Source organism: Fukomys damarensis, unplaced genomic scaffold (genome assembly GCF_012274545.1).
Source record: "Fukomys damarensis isolate Sample0158 unplaced genomic scaffold, DMR_v1.0_HiC HiC_scaffold_15, whole genome shotgun sequence".
In the NCBI taxonomy this organism is placed as follows: Eukaryota; Metazoa; Chordata; class Mammalia; order Rodentia; family Bathyergidae; genus Fukomys; species Fukomys damarensis.
The window spans coordinates 35,193,592-35,204,695 of record NW_022900927.1 but is presented as its reverse complement, the minus strand read 5'-3'; the positions used below and the strand labels follow the sequence as shown (position 1 = coordinate 35,204,695).

The 11,104-nt window shown below is 38.8% G+C and overlaps 1 protein-coding gene across 4 annotated transcripts in view; it reads left to right on the top strand.

Moving 5' to 3' along the window:
• The window catches only part of Ptprb (protein tyrosine phosphatase receptor type B), a 121,137-nt gene that overhangs the window by 18,961 nt on the left and 91,072 nt on the right, over window positions 1–11,104 (top strand). The gene's annotated exons all lie outside the window — the stretch shown is intronic.

The window sequence follows — 11,104 nt, the reverse complement described above, 5'->3', positions numbered from 1 at the left end:
TATCACTTTCCCCTAACCCCTGCAAGTCTGGGGTAGCCTTTTTATTGGGTCATTTTGAGTATGCAGCGAAGATATCCCATTGTCACCATAGTTCTGTAGCTAGATCTAAACATTGGACAGCACCCCACCCCCTTCACTGAGGCTATTGCCTAGAAGGAAAAGCACAGCCATGCAGGAAAAAAAAAAATCCCCAAATCACCCCTCATGACTCTTAGACTATCTAGTGTAAATGGGATAATATATAAACAGACTGCTGATTCGTCAACAAATGGCCAGGCGAAGGAGTAATGTATTGTGGGAGGGATGTGTTTCTAAAGACCCTGGTTTATAATTAGCATCATTCAAACCTAATTCGGACATGGGCTGCAGTTTCCTGGTTTCCCAGCTAAAGTGAATTACCATGTGCCAGTAGCATACATATGGGTTATAACTCACTCAACCCCCTGCAGCTCTTTTCCTTCATTTTCTTTTAGTTAGGTAATTTGCATTTTCTTTCTATTTTTTACACAGAAAGACTGTTGATATTTTATCAACAGTAAAATTATATTTATAAAAATGAAGCCACAAAATAAAATATGCATTGAAATGGGTTTTTTTATATGCCACTATTTCTCTGGCGTACTAAATCTTCCCAGGCAAATGAAGTTTACCTCAGGCAAAGGCTGGTACAGTGGGAAGAGAGAACAGAAAAGAAAAAAAAAGAAACAGGTCAAAGGAGAAGTCAGAGTGTGCCCAACAAGAGAAGTTTGTGGCTTTTAGCCCTGGCTCCAGGTACATCAGAATCACCTGTTGAGTTTATTGAGACACAGATTTTAAGATTCTACCTCAGATTACCAGATCAGAATCTACTGAATCGGACCAATAATGTGCAAATCTCCTAGAGTGATTCCAATATGTAATTAGGATTGTGATCCATTGGAGAATAGATGGATAACTGGCCTGCTGGGAAAAACATTTAAAAAGAGAAAAGAGGAAAAGTGTTGCTGAGGATCTTTAACTTGAATTTAATCACAAAGAAACACGATACAAATTCAGATAGAAAAAGACACCATAGAGATAATCAACCTGTATTACTAGAAAAGGTCAATGTCATAAAGATTATTTTAAGAGATCGAGGAATTAATCCCGATTAAAGATGATAAGCGTTTTGACGACTAAATGCAATGCATAATCCTGGGCTGGATCCTGTACTAGAGAGAAACAAACAAACAAACAAATACTAAAAAGGACATGATTGAGATTATTTACAAGTTTGAAATATGGACTGTGGATTTAAGTACTGTATCAATGTTAAATTATTTGAACTGATTACTTTCCTGAGATTGCATGCTTAATTCAGGATATGTGCAACCCATTTGAAGTGGTTCAAAAACAAGGTACGTGGAAGCATTTGTGTAAGTTGTACAGTTTATCTGTAAATGTGAAATTATTTCAAAGTAAAATGTTCTAAAAATAAAAGAAATTGAAAAGTTTCTCTAAGGGCTTTCAAAGGTAGAACCCAAGGGAAGCACTACTGAGTTAGAGACAATGACTCAGACATGCCGAGGTCTGTCTTCTGCCAAAACCAAGGTGAGAGCAGGTGGGGTCATGGAGGGGCTGAGGTGGAAGCCGAGTGGACACTGGACACAGAGAGCGATGATGACGCATTTACAAGAAAAGAGCAGCGAGGCCAAGAGTAAGAACTGGCAGATGAGCCAGCTGATAAGTTTGAAGATAAGATAAAGCGTCTCTGGAAGAAAGTGCTAAGTACTTAAGTCTCTATAATTGACCCCAGCTGTTGCTTGCAACGTCCTATTCCACTAGCAGAATAGCAGCTTTAAAACCCAGTTATTGAAAGTTATGGTGAAAAGTAGCTGAAAGGAGAAATACAGTGAATTCCTGGAGCTCTTTGATGCAGAAATTCGCTGTCACTCTTTCTTACTCTTGTGGGAGCTGGCATCTGAATAGGTTCTATCGTCACTAAATTTAGAGGTGACCCTCAGTCAGCCAAGGAACCTTCTCCTTGGAACTGGAGGTACCTGCTTCTTCATCACAGCTGGATGCTGCTTTTGGATCTCAAACAGATCTGAGGCAGGAGCACAACCATAGATGTAGTTTGTTAGGTGCCTGCTGTTCATCTCTGTCTGTGAACATTCGTCTTTGCTGTTTTTTCCACAAAGTTGTGCTTTTCCTAAGACAACAGAGCTGTGGAGTAAATACAACATGTGTGGGTTATTCTAAGAGTTGTGATCTTACGGCAGGAGCAACAAATTCAGGAATGCCCTTCTCTTTGTTCAGACGAACTAGATCTTTCTTGGAGTTGGGAGTCTGTACATGTGCTGCGTGGACATTTTTAAGATAAATGCTGGGGTCTAGGAGGCTAAGAGTTTCTGCTTTGGAGTAGCTGAAGAATACTATTTTCTTTAAGATTTATGAACAAAATACTTAGCCATGCTCTTGTTTAGTGGTGGGTTGTAAATGTTTATTCTGTCAAGATATAATAGACATTGAGTCGGCATGACGGAGGGATGTGGAGAAGATAATGAAGAAATAGGATTCTTTCCTTCAACGGGTCTATAATCTAGCTGATGTTTATAATATTATATTTTGGAAAAGCATGATAAGATCCTTTGATCTTCTGCTTTGACCACTGTCAGTCCCAATACACGGGGTCCCTGTGCTGCCATATATCTGCCTCATCCAGCAGGCAAGGTGGTTAAGGGAGGAGATGTGTGGAGTTAGACCTGAGTAAGAAGCAAGCAGAATGTGGGCCCAGAAGTTTCCATCTTTTGATTTTTTTTTTAAAAGAAGTCAAAATGCAGATTTTCTTACATGCAAAATCTAACTTTCTCAATACAATCTATTTATTCTGAGGTTTTTAACACAATGTTAAAATCTCACCATAAAAGCCAAAAAGTCCTCTGTGTGCTGGCCAAACAGATAATTCATGGGAGATAATATGATACAAGAATAAAAAGAAGGCAGCCTGTATCCTGTAATCATTGGTTCCTAAGGCAGATAAAATGCGGGATTGTTTTCATTTTCCTTTCCTTTTCAGTGTTATCTTAAATCATGTCTTCTTCATCTATTCTGCTAAGATTTGGTGAATAAATGTTCTGAAATCATGACCTAGCTCCCGAAACCAGACTAGACAGCAGCCATTAGACAATCCCTCTGTGAGTGCTGATACCTTGACTTGGCTCAACTGTGAGCACTCATTTCCAAAACTGGGTGGATGAAGTTGTGGCAAAAACCTTGACAGAGTAATTGTTTTACAGTTATACCTTGCTGTGAGTCACTTGGCTGTCTATGGTATCAAAGTTATGACAAAAGCTATGTGAAGTCCATTTCCCCAAATTTTTTTTAAAGTGGAGGGGAAGAGAGTGAGAAATTGCTGGGAAAAAATAACTTAGAGATGTGTCTGAGAGATGGTGGAATTTGCTGTTAGAAACTCCCTCCCACTCTTCCCCTCCAGGACTTAAAAAAATCTTGGCATGGCCAACAGACCAAGCAGCCATTAAGTGTCTTTGCTGCAGATCTAGTGAAGAGTTGCTCTCGGTTACAAGATAGAAAGCATAATCGTACATCCTAATGTTTATTGAGCCCATTCGCTCAGAAATGTACTGTGCATTTAACATGCACTTTCTCATTCAACTGCTTCCCAAGTGTTTGTGATATTTCCCAGAGACCTGTGATCCAGAAAATTTATTTAAAAAGATTCCTTGAAATAGAAGCACTCCAAACTATACCACTAAATGCAAAACAGAATGGTCAAAGTCTCATTTTTTTAAAAAAAAAACTACTTAGTAAATTATGCTTTCTTACATTTTAGTGCTTTTTTTAAATGCCTGACCCCAAAATTGATTCACTTTTGCCGTAACTTACTATTGAGCCTATTAAAATTAAAATTTTGAAAAGGGTTTGCTATCTTATAACTGTTTTTAGTTGACACCTTCCCCTGATTGTCTCACCTTAAAAAATGGAGGGGGGAGCCTTGAGTGAGATTTGTAAACAAACCCTAAATGGAAAAGTATCATCACACTGGCCTTTTGTCTAACATTTACTTTACATTAAACTGCATTCTGATCCCTGCATCCACACATTACTAATGAGAAGCTATAAATGTCAAAGTATGCTTATTACTATGAAAGTCACCAATTTACTTATTCTAAAATTGTCCTAAATTATCTGTATCATTTCTTGAAACTATAGAGCTCAGTGAAATCTAAGGGAAAAAAAATAGTAACAAAATAACATTAATTCTCCTAAATATAAAATATTTATTTAGAATTCGAGACATGATTTAAGACTCATTTGTAATTGGGAAGAGTGTTTTTAGCAACTGGAATAGGAGGGCTTATTAAAACAGGATATTGGGCTCTATCTTCAAATTTCTGATTCCTTAGGTCTGTGTTGGGGCCCTATAACGTGGATTTCTAGGAAGTTCTCAGATGATTGCTAATACCCGACACTGAAAAGACCTAAGGGATATCGTGCCTTTCTCATCTTCTCCTTCCCGTCTTCTGTCTCACTTTTATCTTTCCCCATGTTTTTTTCTTTTTCCTTCCAAACCAATCTTCTCTTCCTCTTTTTTATTCTTTTTCCCTTCTTTTTTTTTTTTCTCTGTATTCCCTTTTCCTTCAAGGATGGTATTTGAGGCATCTAGCAGGGCGATATTTAGAATGACTTGTTAGAAATCTTATTCATATAACGGTATTTACTGAACAGCTACAAGGACTTGTTCATTCATTAAACAAGCATTTGCTGAGACATTCTGCCTCATCAAATGATCAGGAGAGGCACACAGTATAAAAATGTCTAAATAATTAGATATGTATATAAATAAAACTATTTTATAAAATACACATTTATATCAACACATAAATAATGGTCAGAGCATGTTATTAATGGTCTGAACTAAACAAATGAGTGTCTAGGATGAAGAATAGAAGAAATACCTCTTTCTTATGAAGTCAGACAGCGCATGGCCCACAGAGGTGTTTTTAAGATGAAACCTACAGAATGAGAAGGAAAGCCTAGCAGGAGCAGAGAGCCTTAGGAGGAGCTGTCCAAGAAGGGGAAGTGGCAGGCACCAAGGCTTTGGGGCAAGAAAATATCAGCTCCATGGGAGTGTCTGCGAAGCTTAAATCAGAACCTGGAACACGGTGGGTGGTCAGTCAGTGTTTGCTGAATGGATAGATAAATAAATGAATTACCAGACCAGAGAATAGGAAGCATGAAAGAGACAGACCAGGAGCAGCAGAGGCCAAGTAATGAAGGGCCTGGGAGGAATTTTGACGAACTTTATCAATCCACTTTGCCCTACTCTTTGTCATTCGGTTCCCCATTCCCTATCCTCTATCCCCACACCCAGTTCAAATCCTGGTCTATAGCAGCAACCCACTTGCTTCTTACTGGAACTACAAACAGTGTGATGCACAACCCCCACCTGGCTAATGACTGTGCAACTGTCAACCTTTGGCTTAGAAATGTTCTTGATTATAAAGAAGAAAATGCAATTGGCTACAGCATGCAATGTATAAACACATATCACCACTCATTCTGTGAATGAAAAGTTGTTGAGCAGAAGAGGGGAAAGCACTAGGCTCCTGATGGGATTGAAGCATTTGGCATCACTTAGTGGATCAGAGTTCAGACAAGGAAGAATTTAGGAGGACTCTGCCATACTCAAACTAAATCACCTGTAGGTGTGACCACCGTTGATCTAACCCAAGAAAAGGGCACCCAGCATGTCTGAGTGCAAAACATGGATCCCAACTGTACTCTGGCCAGTAGTGTGGAATAGCAACAACACACATGATAGATTAAACACTGGCCCACAGAACGGGGAAGGGACTTAGGGGAAACAGGTGCAGGACATCTGAATCCAAGGACAAACTGAATTTGTTTTCAGTGAAAAGTAGCAGCCAGAGGAAAAATGATTATGACTGAGAACAGGTAGATTAGATGGAGCTCTTTTCCAGAAGGAAGCCAAAGGATGAGTCTGCCTAGAATATGAAGAGCCTTTAGCAAAATGGGCCTGACCAACTTGCAAATGATGCTAAATAATTACTTGTCCCTAAGTAATCTGGAAGGTGGAAGTAATTGAGTCATGATCCATTGTAATGGCACCTGTTTTGTTTTTGTGTTTTTTTTCCCCTCCCTTCACCCCCTCTTCCCCTCCCCATTTACAAACACTTTATTTCCATTTTTTCATTTTCTCATATTTTTTTTCTTTTCCCTTATTCCCTTTCCCCTACCCTTCCCACTTTCCCTACACCTTTAGCCCTTTTCTTCCTATTTCACCTGTTACAGGTAAGGGTACATTCTGTTGGGAAAGCAAAGCAAATATGTCTACAATTTTTATTCATTTCCTCTGTAATGAAACTGTATTCTCATGATCTTACTTCAGTACAGTGTAATACTGGTGTTTCATGGTGCCATCTGTAAATAAGTCTTATGATGATACTGATAATGACGGTCAAATGGATTGAGCAATTGAGTTAAAGCTCCTCTGAATGTAATGCGTATGGGAAATGACTGGCCTCAGGAGGAACTGATCTAACTGACCATGAGCTGATTTCTGTGCTGGACAGTTCCGTATATGTTTATTAGAAGATTAAAGTAGCAATAGAACAGGGGGAAAGAATAATAAATTCAGCACAAGAATAGGAGAATGTTTGTAATGACTTCATAAAGTAAGTTAATTATTTCTTTAAATCTATCTCTACCCCTCTACCCCACACTGACTTCTCCAACTGCTGGGTGTATTTATGTTAGTACTTTTGTTATATCAATTCTATAAGTGCCACAACAAATGTAAATGCTCTGACACATATGATTTGCTGTAAGGGATCTATATTTGAGACCTAGAAGTGGCCCACAATATTACAGTATGCAAACAAATGGCCCCTATTTATGCTTTTTCAACTTTAGAGTAATATAAAAACAATCAGTGGGAACTATACTTCAAATTATGAAGTTTGATCTTTTCCCAGGAAGCAATACACAGGATAGTACAGTATTCTCTTGCAATGCTGGGCTGCATCAGAATCTACAGCACCCAGTCGGCCCTGTGATCATGGTAGTAAACAACCAATTGTCTGACACAGTTCTAATGCAAAGCTATGATATTCCGTAGATTTGGTGTATTAAATGCATTATCAGTTTGCAACATCTATAATTTATGATGCTTTATTGAGACATAATCCTAAAGCAGAATGAGGAGCATCTGTATTTTGATTTTCATCCATGATTCCTGGTTCATAGCTCCTATAGTCCTTGCAATTGTCACATAACTAGAGCATTAAGAGTGTCTTTTTTAAAGATATTTGGCCTTTGATCCTTGATTTTTGAAACATGTCCATAATAGCTTCAGAATGAGAAAGGTAAAACACAATCCTGTTCAGCTACACCTGAGTTTGTATAAAGGAGGTAATTTTTGGAAAGCCCCAGATGACTGCAGGATGGTGTTAAGTGCCGGGGAACCAATCAGTGTGCTCAGAGGCTTGAAGGGAACTCATAGGAGCAGAAAGGGGTTGAAGGTTGAATTAATGACCAATGAACAATGATTCAATCAATCATCCTCTACTTCATGAAGCCTCATAAAAACTCAAAGAATCGAGTTCAAGAGTTTCTAGAAAGGCGAGAAAGAGCACATCCATGTGCTGGGAGTTGGACACACCACAACTCTGCAGGGATAGAAGCACTTGCGCTCAGGATCCTTCTAAACCTTGCCCTATGCATATCTTCACTGAGGTGTTTATTTGTATCCTTTAAAACAAAACACACAAGTCCCAAAACACTGCCCCCCGCCACATATACAGTATAAGTCAGGAACCCAGCCTTCATGGCAGGAGGTGAGCTGTGAGCAAGGAAACCCTGTGAACTACGCATGCTCCTGAAAGGAATCTAGGTCAAGAAGTCCCCAAACTATCCGCATCATCATCCCACCCACTCCATCCATCTCTGCGGGAAAAACCGTCTTCCATGAAACTGGTTCCTGCTGCCAAAACAATATAATGACAAGGATGTTCTAAGAGTGGCTCCTGGACCCATGATAATCAATTATATCATTCACCATCAATAATTTGACAAGATCCATGCTTCCACCATGAATTCACAATTAGTTGCGTTAACTGAAACATGGTTACTAATTGCTATCGCTATTTTTTAAAAACAGTCGTTTCTTCACTGACCTCTAATCCAAACAGCCCCAGCAATCCCTATAGTCTGGGAAAGGTTTCCTAGTGTCAGAGAAAAAGGGTTACCCCTGAAATGGTACACAGTAGATGATCCAAAATTCCTGGAATGTGATAACTTCTAAAACAAATGAATTACTATGTGAATGAACAGGCTCAAAAGAATTTGAGGAATTCCAAAAGTAGATGAAAACAAAGGACAAAATAAATCAATTTATACTTTCCAGTTTCAGATAAACTCATCATAGAAAAGAAGACTGTCAGTTTTCCCCAGTTCTATACTCTCTTGAATCTGTTACCACTGTCTCAAATTTTGCATATGAATACTGTATATGTGATTTTAAAAGAAAAATATAATCAGTAAACACCTAAATTTAAACCTCCCTTACTAGCATTCTAATTTTTATGGATTATTTAGGACTTGCTAATTACTTGAGAGCTCTCTGTCAGCCTTAAAATTAAAAATAAATAAATACAAGCAAACCAATAGTTATATACATTTGGAAAAGAAATATATAGAGCTATCTGTCCTTTCCTGAATGGATTTCTGAGTCTTCATACAAATTTATAGAGAAAGATTATTAAAATAGATTTTTTAAATTCTAAATATATGTGTCCCTCTTTGAAAGATCAAAAATAAAATAATTGTATTTAAGTAAATCACTTCTTCCTTTCCTAATTCCTTTTCCAAAGGGCAATATTAGCAGGTCACTGTTAATTTGGAAACATATAAACTGTGTTATTGTGGAGATGTTTTATCTTTTCTCTGTTTTATCTGTCCTCTTCAAATTTGTCTTTATGGTACATTTGCCTACATTATAAGGAAGGATTATTAAATAGCATATTAGAAATTTAGCTCTTAAATTAACCAATAGAGTGCAGTATGTTGGTGGCTGTAGTATTAAGGAAAATATGTTTGGGAAAGCTTGGGAGGAGGAATTAACTAGAGATTTCCACAGAGGACAGAAAGTTGTTGGGTGTTCAGCATATTTAAATGGGAAGATTCTAAATCTGAGAGCCAACCTATGAGAAAAATTTCAAATTTTAATGAAAAAGACAAAAAAAATGAGCATCAGGAGTTAGTAAGTGATATCTGTGTAACAAGAACAAAAAAAATGCAATTGGTATGCCATATATGGTATTACTAGGCAAACTGACACCTATACAACTAATTAAGGTGCTTAACACATTTGATATTGTTCACTTATAACAGCTCTGGGAAGTGTTTACTGTATTATTCTAGTTTTACAGTTGAAGTAGCCACATTGTTTTCTGAATACAGCAAGACAAGAAAAAGGTAATGTTGCAAGGAACAAAACTGAGAAAGAACTTCTGTAAGGGCTGAAAGCAGCTGGAGTTTATAATAAAGCCTGTAGTAGCTAATGGAGGGAGAAGAGGGCTGTCCGCTGAGCTAAAAGGTATACCAGGCTATGCAAAGCACTCAACTTGGGGCAAAACAGGGAGGAAAGAGCTCTTTAGTAAGACAGACAACCTGGGCAGAGAAATAAGAAAGATTCTCTTTTCCCAGAAATATACAGATGCTGCAGCTTTGACCTTCTTTGAGTGTTTGTTAACTTAAAAGGGAGATTTGAGATCTCTGGTCTGGCTGCAGATTAAAAGCCAAAACAGTTTCTGATTTTTCATTAAGGGGTTTTTGAAAAGCATGTTTTCTAAAATAATTGAAACAATTTTTACTTTTTTTCTTCCTTTCTACTTTTATCCTCTAAGTAGCAATAGAATGGATAATAGCCAAGAAAGAACATAGCTTTATATATAATTTATATGAAAAACAAGGGAAGAGGCCAACCATTCAATATATCACCTAAAAATTAAAATGTAAACACTCACCTCTTTTTTTCGTAGCTATGTTACCTTTCAAAAATCAAAATTATAAAAATTGTTGAGGGCTGGGGGTTTAGCTCAGCGGTTCGGTGGCCTGCTTTGCAAGCACAAGGACCCGAGTTCAATCAGTGGTGCCAAAAAAAAAATTTTTTTGTTGGAGTTTTTTGCTATTATGACCTGTGTAGAATTAATTTTTTTGCTGTTTGGATATTGAGAGTTTTTGAAAAAGCTTTTTTTAGAAATAAGATCATTGATGTTCTGAGGCGCGTGTAAAAGTTAGTGCTGTCAATGCCATTTCTTTGCACATTTGGTGGGGGGCTGAGCCATCAATAGTATTAAAAGGGAGGAGAGGGAAGAAGAAAAGGAAGGAGGGAGGGAAGAAATGAGAGAAGACAGGAGAGGAGGAGAGAGAAGAAAACAGAACAAAAGGTTTATATTGCTTTCTTCTACTGTGGACAATTTCTGGATGCAATGGCTTTCACTTCCGGATGTTCAGTGATGCAACTGCTTTGCTGTGGTTTGCACAGTTGGGGATGGTGGTATTTGTCGCCGCTTGGCACCGTCTGCATAAGATCTAGGGAGCCCACAGACCTATGCAACAGAAAGGGTACAACGAATGGAAAAAAGAATGAAGGTCAAGTTGACCACGCCGGGCTCTTTGGGGAGTCTTCTTGGGTTGGTGTCAAGGGGATGAGCGTTGTGACAGATGAATGCTTGGAGGTGAGAAGGGCAAAAGCACTCTAATAAAAGGTTCCAGGAAAGAATGCGGCCGACCTAGGGAAATGTGCTGCGGTCAAGTTTAATCCTGGGAAAAGAGGCCCTGGAGAAAGCAGATGGGAAAGATAGGAAGGAAGATAGGGAGGGGGAGACGCTGGGTGCGGAGGGAGGAAGGGGTGGGGGTGGGGCCTGAAAAGTGAGAGGGAGCGAGCACTAATTGTGGCTAACATCACAGGGCTGAGAACCAAAGGGTGGGGAAAAGTGAAAGTCCGGGAGGGTAAGGCAGAGCCCTGCGGACCCGGACAGGACAGGACCCTTGGCCGGGCCGGCGAGGCTGCGGGGCAGCGAGGGCAGCTTGGCTCGCC